Genomic DNA, 16,369 nt, shown 5'->3' with positions numbered 1-16,369 from the left:
TTAATGCACTGGAAGATAAACTATGTAACTTTGTTGAATATTTCCATAATCATGCTGGTTGTTTGTTTCTTATTTAACAATCTGGGTTACATGTCTCTTTTTGTGTAATTTTACTAGACTTTGCATACAGTTTATCAATTGTGCTGTGAATCAGAATGAAGCTGCATTCACAGCATTTCAAAACCGGGGGCAAATATGAAAAGACTACTGCAACTGAACTAAATGTGTAATGTTGAGAGTAAATTTGAATATTTGTGATCATCACCATTGGTTATATGTGAGCAAATTTCTTTTTAGGTATTTGAATATACATTGTAGTTGCAACCTCTTGCAAGACCTCGAAGTGCACAAGGAATTGCTGCATGAAGAAAATTAAAGTAGCTGACTGCAAGTTTGAGTGACACATGATCGGCCGAAGATTTACCCACGCTTGTTGCTTTTGCAGGTCTGTGTGTTTTCACCCATCCACTAATGACGCTATGTGAATCCAGAAGTTTGCTTTAATGTCACTTAAACATCTCTGTAAAAACCACATACCAACCAGAGTAAAAGCATTCAGGTATTTTCTGTTCACTTCCCCTCAAGATTAAATACGGGGTGACAAACGTAATCTTGTTTGTCTCACTATTTGTAACCTCACTCCTGTTTGTCATGTCACTTACTTCCACAATGAATATTGGGAAAAATATTGATGTATCGATGCTAGTGTTAAAACAATCAAGAGAATTCTCTGTTGCATAGACCAACTATTTTTTGTTTATTCTTTGGGCAAATATTATTTGTTAATTAATCCCCAATAAATGTTCAATGATTCATAAAGATGGTATATTCCCACACACTGTGTATGAGAGAATTCCATTTATCCTTCACATAGGCAGAAAAAAAGTTGTAAACATATTCATTTAAAACCAGAGAAAAATTATTCTCAAAATGTCACCATATATCAAGTAAGATACATAGATGTTGCTTCTTATGGCTCAGTGATGGGTTCCAATGTATGACGATTAATGATGCCATATCCAAGCTGTCAAAACATTTGCAACGGTCACAATTTCCTGCAGAGACTATCTGTTTACTTCATTTTGACTGCTTTCAGCCAAGCCAAATATGATGTGAAACTTCCCTATAACGTAGACACAGCTCTTACCATGCAGAGATTACCCAATCAATTAAAAGTACCCCAAAGAGAAAGCAAAAATAAGGCACAGAATGTTTAAAATATATTACGTACGTATGCATGTATGTATATATTTTATGGAGCATTTCAAATCCTTGCTTCGTATATTTCTACCAAAAATTATTCTCTTTTGCTTTCTTTTTTTATATCATATCATATATAATACCCTGGGAGCATGACCACAAAAGTGAGTTTTTGTTTGGCCAATTCTTCCCTCTGCTTGAAGCTGTTTCAACTCACATATGAAACCTTGTCCACACAACAAACCGATCCATTACAAAGTCGACTGGCGACTACAATGTGGCCATTTCGCCCTCACACTGCTCCACAGAAATACAACCAGGCAGATTTCGTGACCCGGTTGATTTTTACGATTCCGCTATTGATGTGCGGTGTGCAAACTCGAACAAAAGAGTCTCACCTATTTGTAAGAGATTTTATTTCATCTGTTGGGTTTCCTTTGCCGCTCTATACCATGCGGATAAGGTCATAGACGCGGCCCCTCCAGCTGTGAAATTTGCTTCGGCAGCCTCGCACTGTTGCACTTGACACTCACTTCATCAGTGCCACACTCAGCGGACTGAAAAATGGTTTTGATTAGGGTAGCTGTTTGATTTCCCTTGGCTTTGATGAATACATCATGGGGCTGCTCCAACAGAAAAAGAGCTAGGCCTTTTTATAGCTGACAACAGAACTTGGCGGCTTCCACAGTAGACATATCATGTATGAGCACATTCATGAGGCAATCATAACCTCAAAATGAAGACCCTCTTACATCTGCAGGCATCCCATACCTTCAGCATTACAACAGCAACAAAATGATATGAATGAACTCACATAAAAAATACTACCTTTTCCTGCTGCTGCATTGAAAGAAAGTCATAGACTACTGTTAAACCAGAAATGTTCATGTGTGTTTTAGTTTCCTGAATTTAATGAGAGCCAAGATTTGTGAAATTACTATGCATGCAAAGTTCTTGTCTACACTATTAGGCATTGAATGAAAGTGGCATTTTGAGAAAATTACATGTCCAAAAAATGTTATGTCACAAAAAAGGTTATCAGCTCCATGAAAGTATCTTGCTTATAGAGTATGTCTCGGCCTGCAAGATTTTGTTATTTCTTACACATTAGTTCTTTCGAGGGTTAGAACATATACCTAGTTCCTACTTAAAGGACAAGTTCACCTTAATAAACATAAGGATTGAGAGAATGCAACAATATTAGTAGAACACATCAGTGAAAGTTTGAGGAAAATTGGACAATCGATGCAAAAGTTATGATTTTTTAAAATTTTTGTGTTGGAACCGCTGGATGAGGAGACTAACTACAGCTTGTGAGTCATATGCGTACAACAGTATAAAGAAAATGTAAAAGAAAATTCAACATATTTTCACTTTTTTCGCATAATAAAAGAGCTCTTGACTTGCCTCTTTCTAAAGGCAGGGGGAATAATATTACCCATAACATTTGTCGGTAACGAGTCAGGGGAATGTGTACTTTTTTCAAAAGATGGCATTTTGTGAAATTCTCTTTATATTTTCCTTATATTGTTGTACGCATGTGACATCTAAGTTATTCATGCACTGGAGTAGTCTTCTCATCCAGCGGTTACTGCACAAAAACTTCAAAAATTCATAACTTTTGAACGGATTGTCTGATTTTCCTCAAACTTTCAATGATGTGTTCTACTAATATTGCTACGTTCTCTCAATCCTTATGTTTATGAAGGTGAACTTGTCCTTTAAGCAATAAATATGGGAATGTATGTAGCAGGTCCAGAGCCTGAATGCAGGGGTCAAAGGGCTGTATGCACTGGTGAAGGGCCTGACTGCAGTGATCAAGAGCCTAAATGCCTTTAAGCCTGAATGTACTGGTCAGGGACTGTATTCACTGGTCACCAGCCTGAATACACTAGTCAAGAGCTTGAATGCACTGGTCAAGAGCCTGAATGCACTGGTCAAGAGCTTGAATAAACTAGTCAAGAGCCTGAATGCAGTGGTCATCAAGAGCCTCAATGCACTAGCTATTAAAGAGCCTGAATACACTAGTCAAGAGCCTGACTGCACTGGTCAAGAGCCTGAATGCTCTCGCCAAGAGCCTGAATGTACTGGTGAATAGCCTGAATGCAGTGGTCAAGAGCTTGAAAGCACGGGTCAAGAGCCTCAATGCACTAGCTATTAAAGAGCCTGAATACACTAGTCAAGAGCCTGACTGCACTGGTCAAGAGCCCGAATGCTCTCGCCAAGAGCCTGAATGTACTGGTGAAGAGCCTGAATGCAGTGGTCCAGAGCTTGACAGCACTAGTCAAGAGCCTAAATGCACTGGCTAAGAGCCTGAATACAATAGTAGAGAGCCTGAAGATAGTCTTGACATCAGTATTAGTCTAGTGAGTTTATATTGCTCTCTCAAAGCAAAAAAAAAAAAAAAAAAAGAGCCAGGTTTCATACCTGCAAAATGACTTGTTTATGAACATGTTTAGTGTAACACTACAATGCAATATAATGGAGTGACTTTTCCATGCCTGAAAGCAAACATTTATCACATCTTTCCTGAAGATGTCTCTCACATCATGACTAGCCTGTTGTGCTATAGATATGATTCCAATTAAGTTTTCCTTTTTTCCATGAGTGCATTCCAAATCTGTAAAACTTCTGAGACATGATTAAAGTGCATAGCTCAACTTGTGTTCACATTGGCTGCGTGTGTGCATATATACAGAGTATTTATTATGTCAATCAGGGCTCAACACTAACTTTTTTCTCTGGTGGCCTGCTTGGGCCACTAGGCTGTTTGAATTTGAAATTTTAATGGCCCAAAAGAGAAATGTAGTGGCCCAAATTTAAAGGAAATATAGAAATACATTTTGAACTCTTAGCTGTCAGATCAGGCCATCAAAAGATAGCCTTTTTGGAAATTTGGTAGCCTGACATCAATTTTTAGTGGCCCCAGACCACCAAGCCACTACTAATGAGTTCTGGATATTCATGTATGTGATTGTCTACGTGAATTTCTAGAGAGTTCCATGTTTGATTGGCAGGGAGTAGAGTTAGTGACACAGCTGTTGTATGTATTTTGGTAATGCTGTTTACAATATTATTGGTAGGCAAAGTTCACAAATCTCACTATCCGAACACTGTAACTCCCTGTAAAACATTTAAAAATGCATTACAGGAATGTGATTACAAATGGGCACAGATGTAGGCCCTATATGTGTCGATCTGAAACCACTCTAAAACATCATTTTTCAACACTCAACACCTAAGACCTGTCATTCAGGAACTTATCAACAATCAATAGCCACCATAAAAAGCAGTGCACTCCAAACCACTGGAGCGAGGGTGCATACTTGGGCAATCTCCCGCAAATTAAATATTTGCATTTGATTTGTATTCTCCTGCCAGCTGTTGCACCTCAACAGACACTGAAGCGAAGCTTGCTGTGCAAACAGGAGCCGGGGAGAAACTTTGATTCTAAAATCACGGCCTAGGTGCACCTAAGGCATTTTATGTCACCTTTAATAAGAACTCAATCACTCTCTTTGAAACGGTTGCCAGGTTTCATAACAAACCAAACGCAATTTTCCCAGCAAAACACCGCTAGACTGATAAACCGTAGCATTTGTTCCATCAGGCACTTCATACCCTGTCTTAGGGTAAATCTGTAACAGCTCATCCACTGTATAAATCAATCACACTGGATAAAAGGGTAAGGGAGGTGAGAATTCACAAGAGCTTTCTAACCTGGGCATATATCCTCTTCTCCTTGAGTATGGTTGCCCGGGTCCTCGATGGTTGGTATCTGCCCTGGGCCCCCATTGCTAGAAACTCGACTTGCGATTAAACGCAAACTCACATCAAACACGAGTATCACCCACAAATCGTTTTTGATCCCTGCATTCCATTGCTAAAAGAGACTTGCATTCGATTCTCATTAATCATTCAGATTTAAATCACTGTGGATGAGGATAGTCTGAAAATAGTTGAAATAAACCCCTGCAAATAGCAAGCACATCGTCCGTACATTGCAAAAAGTGACGACAGTAGATATTGAAAAGTACGCTAAAATATGGAAATATGTGCTAAAGTCCTTGAGTAATGAAGTTTTACAGAACATTACTTTAGGATTAGAATGGCTAGGATACCTCAATATGCACAGAATTTGCTTGTTTAAAAAATAAACTCACGTTCATGCCGACTTCAGTCCCTGAAAAACACATTCTGTGATATGACCTTGAAATTAATAAGTGGGACTATAGGATACCATCTAAAGCTGTGGCAAGTTCATTGACAAGGAGTTTTTACGATCGCATTTATTGCAGCTTGTAGTTTACAAATTTGAATACTTCCCGTACGAATCATGAGATCTTTATTTCATCAGTTTGATTTTCAAATGCTATGCTGCAGCAAAAAAAAAAAAAAAAAAAAAAAAAAGAAATGCTAATTATAACAGAAAGTGTGTGATTCAATTTCGTGGGGTTGTCATTGCACGGTCTCCTACATACAGCACTACACATATATCTCTATGAACACTGCTTTACTGTAGCTAGCTTGCAACACATACATACAGTATGTATGTGTGCATATATGCAATGCTATCTTCGTTAGACGACAATCAAAGGGGTGGGGGTGTGGTCGTTCGCTTCTGGACAATATTAGACAGTGCATATTAAACTTACCAACCGACAATATTTCTGTAGGCCTAGTTGATGAAAACTGACCTTCATATGAATTTCTGCAATGTTTTAACGACTGATTTTACTTTACACAATTATCTGTTGAACAAAAGGAAATATAAAGAAAATCCCACAAAAATTCACTTTTCTAGCATTATGAAAGAGCACTTGACTAATCGCGTTCAGAAAGCAGGGAATAATTGCTATCCTTAACATACATACATGTCAGTATCAAGTTGACGGAATGTGTAATTTTCATGAAAAATGAATTGTGGAATCCCTTTGTATTTTCTTTACATTATTGTCCACACATACGTCATAACCTCTAGTAGTCTCCTCATCCAGTGGTTCCAACATCAAAACTGTAAAAATTCATAACTTTTGTCCGATTTTCCTCAAACTTTCACTGATGTGTTCTACAAATGTTGCTGAGACTTTCACTCAATCCACATTGCTCTTTGGGTTTGGGTTTCCTTCAAAGTCATGGCAATTGTATTTCAAGGATTTTTTTTTTCGGGGGGGGGGGGGGGGGAGGAGGGGGGTTATATGTTTGGTTTTTAACTTATTATCATGTTGAGTTATTATTTTAGTTTTCATTCCATCACAGTGATTCTTGATTGGAAACTCAACCACTTGTGAAATTGCCTTACAAATCTGAATTTGTGAAATGCTATCCTTGTAAAATGTGATAGGCCCTATCTATTATACACCATAGTATGTGGGGGAAAAAAGGAGAGAAAACAATTGCCCACAGGTTGTTTTGTTTTTTCTTTGAGCACAAACCACGACTAAAAAGCCCAGAATTTTAAAAATCTGTTTGGCCAACAATTGTATAGGCCTTGCAAAAATCTGTCAAACATATATGGTTTGAAGCAACCTTCAATAAAAAAAAAAAAGAAGACAGTGTGGCAATTACAGCTAGACTAAACAAATTTATTTGATTAGCCTTGCTTCCATGCTACTGAATATTTTCCCTCACCTGTCTATCATAATCAATCAAGCAATTGCAACAGTCTGGATACTAATCATCCCCTCAGTTATTTGCCTATGCCCTTGGTAAACCAGCACATACAGAAGACGCGCAGTCTTTACTAAGGATTGTCGGGAAATATATCAGCTAAACTCATCTTATGGGGATGACAAGAAAGAGAGCTCGCATGCTGGACAGAAGGCTACAACCCTTCCAATGTTGAGGAACACAGTGTGAAACGAATACCCTTCAAGGGCAACATGCCAATTATTTTCCTAAGAGATAGGATTCACCAAATAGATGATGCTATTTATTCTGTCTGCATGGGAAGATGAATATTATTGGGATCACTCTGCAGCCCACGGTGAAAGAGAAGCACAAAATACTGCGGCAGGAGAGGATGTGACATTTGATATCAGAGAAATCAAATTCAATGACAACTTTGTTACCCAATACAGTACAAATGAATGTCAAAATCTACGAACCACAAACACCAACAGATGTCCTTCTAGTTGTATAATGGTGATGAGACCCATGTGAAAGGGTAATGCCATTAAAATTGTGTCTGTGAGTCTCAAGCTCTGGTTATCAAACAAAAAAAGGGACATTACATAGCAAGAGCTATAACAGTAGTTTTTGGGGTCTTTTTTAATGCATTGTGTCTGACAACCTTCCTTTATTTCCTGAACATATGGCTTGTCAATTATATCACACAAATTAATGTTCGTTATAATAAAGACCTCACATCTCGCAATTCCAAGGTCAGGCAATTTATCTTGACATTTGACTTCACTACCCATTGTACATTGGGACTTTTCTATACAGTGAGGTAGCATAATCATACTGGAACCCTTTGGAGATGAACTCCTTCAAACATACAGAATACATGTGCAGCAGAGTAATCATTGTTGTATTAAAATATTTTGTCTGCATTCAGGTGCAAAAGGTCAGCTATGAATGTTCACACACTCTGCCAGAACTCTTGGCAAACACTACTCAAAGAAGCAGCTACATGCGTCTCAGGGCGTGCGAGCACTCTACGTACTTGAAATGCCTGGTGTCGGGCAGCGATCTGTCGACTGGAATCCGATCACTCTTCACCTGGTTAAAGGCATGCCGGGCGAAAGGATCCCCGCCGGACTCCACGCTCTTGGCTGCGATGTACTCACCCACGTCGAACGGCACCACGACTGGATAGTAACGGAACTGGGTAGGGGTGGAGAGAGGGGTGAGGGATTAAGTGAGAATGAATTCACTATGACTCGTTTTTGAGAATGAGAATGATAAAACTGGAAACTTCTTAATGATGGATGGGGATACAATGCTATAGATTTCCAGTGAATTTAATGGGACAGAAAAAAAATATACATATATATATGCTTTTCCTTGTACAAAAGGTGAGCACATATACTCAAGTGACATGGGATTACTTTTTCATGTCTTTTTTATTAAAAAAAAGTCTAAGAACTATTACCATAAAATTTCATACATGATATTGAGAGGCATTATATTTCAAACATGCAAAATTTGTGAAGTTTGCAAAAGGGATATACGACCTTTAAAGGGATGGTAGAGTATTGGTGGAGATGAGAATTGGGCCTTTAACTTTTTGCGAAATACCAAGAAAACACTTATGATATAGTACAGAACATACCATTTTAAGAGGAATTCAAAGTTTATTCGACGAAAATCAGGTTTGGAATGACTGAAACATGCAAAAACAAGGTAAAACAAAGCGATCATAATAAAGTGTGGGTCCCACACTTTATTAGAATCGCTCTTTTCTTGGATTTCTCAGCCATTTCAAAACAAATTTTCATCAAATAAACGTTGAATTCCTCATAGAATTACATGCTCTTTCATATTTCATAAGAGATTTCTCATTATCTCACCAAAAAAAAAAAAAAAAATGTTAGAAACCTGAAATTCGGTCTCAACTAAAACTAAACGGTCCCTTTAAGGTTTCCTTTCACTGGCATTTCTATTTCTTCTTTGCTTCCTTTGTCAAAAGGAGGCAGGTTCTAAATATTGAAAACATCAGGGACAGGAGTGAGCTCATTACAGACCTGTCAAAATGAGTACTCACATCTTCCCCATACCCAAGTCCAAGAAACCAAGTTTCTGGGGTTTGTTGCCATTACATGTTTTCTATAATACTTACTATTCATTGTTAGTTTTTACTAAATTGTTGTATAAATACATATGTTTAGTAAATACTCTCTCTCTCTCTCTCTCACTTGACCCTTTAGTTGTTCATTTAGGCTTGTTCGTTTCACTTACAGAATGTTATAAAAAGAGTAAAATTAAGCACCAAATTAACAACTGGTCTACTATTACATTACTTAGAATAATGGAGTGCTCAACATATTTCCCTTAAAATGTTTAATATCTTACAAAGAAGTTACAGAGTAATCATGCATCTACTATATCCACTTTTTTGGTGTGAAAATTCTGACAATGCCATGGAGAAGTAAAGGCTTATCAATCTGCATTCACAAATCTTTTAAGATTTGAACAGATTCCTGCAATCTACATATGCTAAACTATACCAACAAGGATATTCAAGACAATACCACTGGACTTTTCCTTTTTTTTTCACTCCAAAAAACATGATTGTCATACATTTTTTATTGCCAATATTATGGGTCTCAAAGAAAAGTACTTGTCTTAGAAGCTGAACTTTCATTTATTGTCTCTGTCAATAAAATTGTGATTTAAAAAGTTTTATGGTATGCTTTCAATTCTCTGAGATTTTCTTGCATAGTACATCATAATGCAAGCATTTGCTCATGTAGAATGTCTCAGTTTCCATGCTACACAACACTCGACAACAATAGCAACTGAATATAATTGCAGTTGCTATGGCACCACCTGAATGGCCCTGGTTTGGTTTTCATCATTAAGTTTATCGTAGTATTACAGTAATGCTCAAAGCACCACAAGTCTTATGATGCCAAGAACACAGGGGTACAGAAATGTCTTAAAGGGGAAAACCGAACTCATTCATCAGCATCTGAACATCTTCTTTTTTTCAATAGAAGTGATTCCCTCTGCATTCAATTTCAAATTATATTTGGGACTCAAAGTAACAGATGTGTCTTCTTTTTAATTGTCTTCAAACTTCAGTTTACCGAATGAATACCACCATGAATATACATGTAGGAACAGTCTGTATTTTCAATGTTGTCTTTATCATTGAATACAGTCATTCAGTAGGCTTTCACGTAAGAAAAAAAAATCTTTTTAATAACTACACTTAAAATTCTCATGGGGTAAGCTTAACTCAATTCGGTCAATGAGATCATGCATATCGTCAAATTCCTATAATGCTTTTTCTTTAACCCCTTCCCCCCCCCCCAAAAAAAAAAAAACAAGAGACCCGCGGGTCTAGCGCTCACCTGAGTATCGCAAGTTCACCTTTCACGCAGTCACTAATCTAAATTATTCACAGCTCTACCAAAATTTGACGAGGCATTCTCAAGTGGAAGATGAAAATGTACAATAAGGGCCCAATTTTTTCAAGATTCCTTAATTTGGGGGAATTGGGGCCCCCTGGGGCCCTCTGGGTGGGGCATGGTGCCCAGTTTGATAAATTGAGATCCTGACCACCTAGGGATGCTACCTGCCAAGTTTGACAAAAATCCATCATGAGGTTTTCAGGAAGAAGATGAAAATGTACAATTCAGGCCCCCATTTGGACCCTTCCAACCACCCCCCCCCCCCTACCCCCAAGAGGGGCACCCCTGGATCTCCTATGAACAAACTTGAAACTACAGTCATTAATGTACTCACTCATAGTATTATCTCAGCTCTATAACTTCTGATTCTAGAGAAGATTTTTAAAGATTCCTTCATTTGGGGGGTTTGGGCCCCCTGGGGGCCCCCTGGGCGGGGCATGGTGCCCATTTTAACAAATTGAGATCCTAACCCCCTAGGGATGCTACCTGCCAAGTTTGGTGAAAATGGGTCATGGGGTTCTCAAGAAGAAGATAAAAATGTACAATTTAGGCCCCATTAGGACCCCTCCTCACCCCCCCCCCCCCCCCCCCCCCCCCCCCGGGTCCCAAGGGGGGCACCCCTGATTCTGCCATGAACAAACTTGAAACTACAGTCATCAATGTGCTAACTCATAGTATTAACCTAGCTCTATCACTTCTGGTTCTAGAGAAGAAGATTTTTGCGGATTCCTTAATTTTGGGGGGTTTGGGCCCCCTGGGGGCCCCCTGGGTGGGTCATGGTGCCCATTTTAACAAATGGAGTTCCTAACCCCCTAGGGATGCTACCTGCCAAGTTTGGTGAAAATGGGTCATGGAGTTCTCAAGAAGAAGATGAAAATGTACAATTTAGGCCCCATTAGAACCCTTCCCCACCCCCCTCCCCTGGGTCCCAAGGGGGGCACCCCTGATTCTGCCATGAACAAACTTGAAACTACAGTCATCAATGTACTAACTCATAGTATTAACTTAGCTCTATCACTTCTGGTTCTAGAGAAGAAGATTTTTACAGATTCCTTAATTTTGGGGGGTTTGGGCCCCCCTGGGGGCCCCCTGGGTGGGGCATGGTGCCCATTTTAACAAATTGAGTTCCTAACCCCCTAGGGATGCTACCTGCCAAGTTTGATGAAAATCGGTCATGGGGTTTTCAAGAAGAAGATGAAAATGTAAAAAGTTTACGCACGACGCACGACGCACGACGGACGACGGACGATGGACGACGGACGACGGACGACGCACGACGCACGACGCACGACGCACGACGCACGACGGACGCCGGACGAAGGGCGATCGCAATAGCTCACTTGAGCCTTTGGCTCAGGTGAGCTAAAAAAAAAAAATAAGAGAAAAAGCTAAACTAAGTATTCTAAATGCCACAGACATTAAACAATCCAATTAACCCCTTCAGTTCATGACGGATTTCCCTAGGGGAGGAGAAAAAGAGTCATCAGCCAGAGCGTGCACACTCTTATCATATTAAAAGCACGAATATAATCCAACTGCAATGCCGAAAGCCTCAAGCAAAACTTCAGGAAAAAAAAAAAAGGAAGATGCGCAGCCAAATTGCTTGCTGGTGCAGAGAGTGGGCGTACTATGATGAGAGATTATCTGGAGGATAAAAGGGCATTCTATGGCTGTCTGTTTTAATAACGGTAAAAGCCCTAATATTAAAGCAATAAACACATAATTCACGATCACAACCTTTTCAAAAAAATACATACATATCTGTTGTCTTTTCTTTTCTTTTCTTTTTTCATGAAGAAAGCTTTATTGACTACTCAGATCATTAAAATCATTTCATCTGATCAATCATTAATTCATCAACTAAAATTACATTAATTTGTATCAATTTATCTGTCTCATCCAGTATATATACCCAGCAATATGGGCACTTCATGTGACAGTTGCATCAGCTTAATTCCATCCAAATTTGATAGAGTGGAACTGGCTTGAGTATGTTCGACTGCATTATGATAGCCAACTTCCCTAACATGCAAAATAAAACTGGCACAGAATGATTGTTGCTGAACAAGGGCAGACTGATTTCACTTTCTGTTAATGAATAAATATATTGAATTCCGCAGCATAGTCTGGCTGTATCAAAATTGATTACATTTCAAGCAAGTTGTCGAAATCATCATCTCAAAGTAACATGACACATCAATGTTACTCAACTCAAGCTAGAAGATATCCGTACACACACACACACACACACACATACCAGGGGTGGATCCAGGAATTTCATAAAGGAGAGGCGTCGTTACAAAATTAAAGGGGGGGAGCGCGCCTGGTGCGCCCCCTCTTGATTCGCCACTGCACACACACACACATATATATATATACATGTATATATATATATATATGCATGTATTAATGTACAACAGTTATTGGCGTTCAAACCCATCATGGAATTTCAGAGAAAATGAATCTTTCAATGTGGACTTAATGCAGAACCATTATGACCTGCCATGAATTTGCAACTGGGACTCCGCATATTAGTTTTGATGATTACATCTTGATTCTATCCATGGTTCACAGGATACATAAGCCACGGAGCTATGAATATTCATACCAAAATTACAAGCTACCGTACAAAAAACAACAACAACAACTATTACAGTATTTTAAAGTAGTTAAAAAGATTGAAATTACATGGCCAATTACACTATAATTATTAATCATTCTGCATACCAAGTATACCTTTTTTTTTATTCATATGTGATACAGAGATTGAATATTTTGGTCAATACGTCAATAAAGGAAGAAGTATTCAGTGGCAATTAATTGTGACATATTCCAAATTAAGAGGGATTTTCACAGGTAATTGCTGTCAAAATGTAATTCAGTCAAAACGTTGCAATTCAGTATCAAATTCTGGCTTTAAGTAATCATGTGTTTAATGATGAGATTATACTAATATATCAATTTCAGATATTATCTTTCCTATTTCCTTTCATTTGCTTGCTATATTGAAATCATCTCTCCACTGCCATGAAATCCTGTCTGCCTTACGTCATGAAAAGAATGATATAGGAGTTCTTTAAATTGAATATCACTGAGTGATGCGACTCGGAAATTAAATTTCTCGGGGACCATCTAGTATTTCAGTAGCTGAAAACCACAAGCAGTTATTGGATCTAGCACAGTCTGATTACTGATTTCAATCGAAACCTTCACAACAGGTGAATGTCTGCATATAGATATGGATGGACTCTTGAATTAAAAAGTAGTAATAATGATAGAATGTTTACTATGAAAATATCATAAGTTGTCTGTTTTTCCCTATCAGATATTACACATTGGACCAGTCATCCGAATGATCATCCTTGAATTCGAAATGTTCGCACTGGAATTTGCAATGAAAAAAGGGTCAAGTGATTACGCCAGTATCTGCCTTGTGTCTAACTTTATGGGCAAAAGCCTGTATTGACTTTACAGTTGTGCATATGAATAGCTGGCCAAACCAGCTTAGGCAAGATTTGGGCAAAAGTAAACTTGGTATTTCACTCCGATCCACACCAGTGAGACAAGACGAAATGCTCCATTAATCTTTGTCATCGCCAGCTATTTAAAGACATTGTTGCTACACTTTACAAACTCTTTTCATTGCCCAGGTATAATAGAGCTTTAGCTTTAAGACTGCCTCGAAACAAATTCTTCATTGGCTTCTCATTCTCATGGAGGCAGATTTGTCCTCTTGCTCCCCCCTCCTTTTTTTTTCTTTTCAGGCTATTTAGCCCAAAACTTGTATCACAATTCTAACTTTGGAGAGATTCAGAGGGCCCAAACTGTTTGTGTTACAGTGTATATAGTCAAGCAAACTCATATTTATAATGATGCTCATTGTGCTGTACTGTGTTCAATACTCATTGAACACTGCTACGTTCAAGGAGTATTGAATACCACTGTTAAGGATTTTCAAAGGGATAGAGAATGACAAATAGCCTTGTGATCATTACAAACATCAATCTTTTTTTTTATTTCACGTTAGCAAAACTCTCTTCATTCTGCTTTTCCTTCTTTTTGTACAATCTGTAGAACCATTTACAAAGACAAAAAAAAAATTCACAATGTTTCAGTGGAAAGTTGCTAAGCAACTGTGCCAAGAGCCACCTGAAACATAACTAGAGAAATCCTTGTTTCCTTGCTTCGGGTGAAGTTTTCATTATGAAAGCATCTATGGCCCAGAAAAACAATTATATTTGGTAAGGTGACTTCTGGTGGCTGTTTGGATTTCTCCCTCAGCCATAAAGGAAACGTGCAGCCAGCTAGCTAGTCTTTTGTTCATGTTATGATACAGTCATAGTTGTAGCCATGAGACAATTTATTTCCAAACTGCCTCGACATTGCGATTTTAATTTCCAGCATTTACAGAAAGGTAAAAAAAAAACAGTGTGATATTTCCCAGTAAGAATGGGCCATACAGTGAATAGGAAAAATAAGCCTCAATAACACTATGACTTACTATAAAAAAATGCATTTTGCAACGCCAATGATATATTCAGGCAGATATGCTCAAAGGATTGAGTACCATCTGCCAGGCGATATAGTCACCTGGGGGAGATCCATGAAGGATCACCATCTTCCGCCCTTTCCGTTTTTACGTTCTGCCATTAAATAACCTTCAATAATAGGTAACTTCACATTGACAGTGAGACACATCGGTACTTTGTCATGTGAATAAAAACACACTGCGACATACACCTTGAAGGACATTGCAAAATACCATGGTATTTAGGATATTAATTCAAACTTTGCACAAAACGTGCATGCAAGATTTGATTGTGAATCGTGTCATGAAATACCACTAATCATATTTCTCACATGACCTGACACACTTTTTGCCTTTTCTCATTGGAGATAGAGTATGCATGCACGGTGCTTACCAGTAATACCACAATATTTTTGTGAAAAAGAAAGGTACCCAGTGAACTAATGCTGTATCTAAGACCCCGTTCACAGTGCGAGGCGAGGCCGCGGGTCGGCCGCGGCCGTGCCCAGCCCCGCTTCAGTGTAAACGCGCAAAAGGCCAAATGCGAGGCCAAAATTGGCCTCGCATTTGGCCTCGCTCTGGAGGTGGTCTTTTCTTGGTGTAAACGCAAACTGGGCCAAATGCGCGGCCAATTGCGCGGCCAATTTTAGTCTGGCTTCCAAACCCTCTGCCTGTATCTTTCGCTATTCAGGATATTAACCCCCTCAACGTCGAAAAGTAGTATAGTTTAAGGTGGTTTTGTCCTGCAAAGGATTCTTTCCTTCGGCAAAGGCCTTTGCCCGAACGTCGACTTCGTCGCCACGGAATTCATTTGGCAAAGGGTCTGAAAACCAGATAATACCAAATTGCATATGTTTACAAGCAGAGTGCCACTACGACAAAATATTGAAAGGTTTGAATCAAAAGCGCGGCAGAGCCCAGCAGTGTAAACGGACAAAATTGCGAGGCTCGGCCGCACAATTGAGGCCGGGCTGTAAACAGGGTCTATTACCACAGCATTTCGTCATTGAGAATGGCACCAACAAATTACTGGTACTGAGATATTCAACACCCCGGGACAATTCCAGTGTGAATGCATCATCTGTTGTTATTATGAAACCACCAACCTGTTTGCATACAATGTCAAGGACATTTTGCACTAATGGTCTGGTGGGGGTTTATGCACCTCACCTCATAAAGGGGGATATCTAACCTCTGATCCACATTCACTGTGCTCATTAGTGGGGTTTTCTGTCAAAGCTGATTGGGGCATTTGATTTGACCCATTAGGCCTATCCCTTTCAGTCTCGTGGGCGACATGCTTATATACAATGTCAATAAGATTCTTATGCTGGTGGCCCTGAGAGTGTTAATAAATCAGTGTGACAGGTGTATCAGCTATATAGTTATATACTTGCTTTACCTTTTGACTGGAATCATGCTTTAATTATCAAGATGCAAGATGAGAAGCACAGCAGACCATCAGCACAGCCTGAGATCACACTTGATTTCTTCTCTCTTTTTGATTAGATCATCCATTCATGCTGTCCATAACAATGCAAGTCCCCAAGAGAGCATGGCA

At 38.9% G+C, this 16,369-nt stretch overlaps 1 pseudogene; it reads right to left on the bottom strand.

The window, feature by feature from the left end:
• The window catches only part of LOC139708185 (polypeptide N-acetylgalactosaminyltransferase 2-like), a 132,911-nt pseudogene that overhangs the window by 103,905 nt on the left and 12,637 nt on the right, over positions 1-16,369 (bottom strand).

Source organism: Diadema antillarum, unplaced genomic scaffold, assembly GCF_040938485.1.
Source record: "Diadema antillarum isolate AM-2024a unplaced genomic scaffold, OU_Dant_1.0 scf00000036, whole genome shotgun sequence".
NCBI classification, from domain to species: domain Eukaryota; kingdom Metazoa; phylum Echinodermata; class Echinoidea; order Diadematoida; family Diadematidae; genus Diadema; species Diadema antillarum.
The sequence above is the reverse complement of the archived record's forward strand: the minus strand, read 5'-3'. Positions and strand labels throughout refer to the sequence as shown.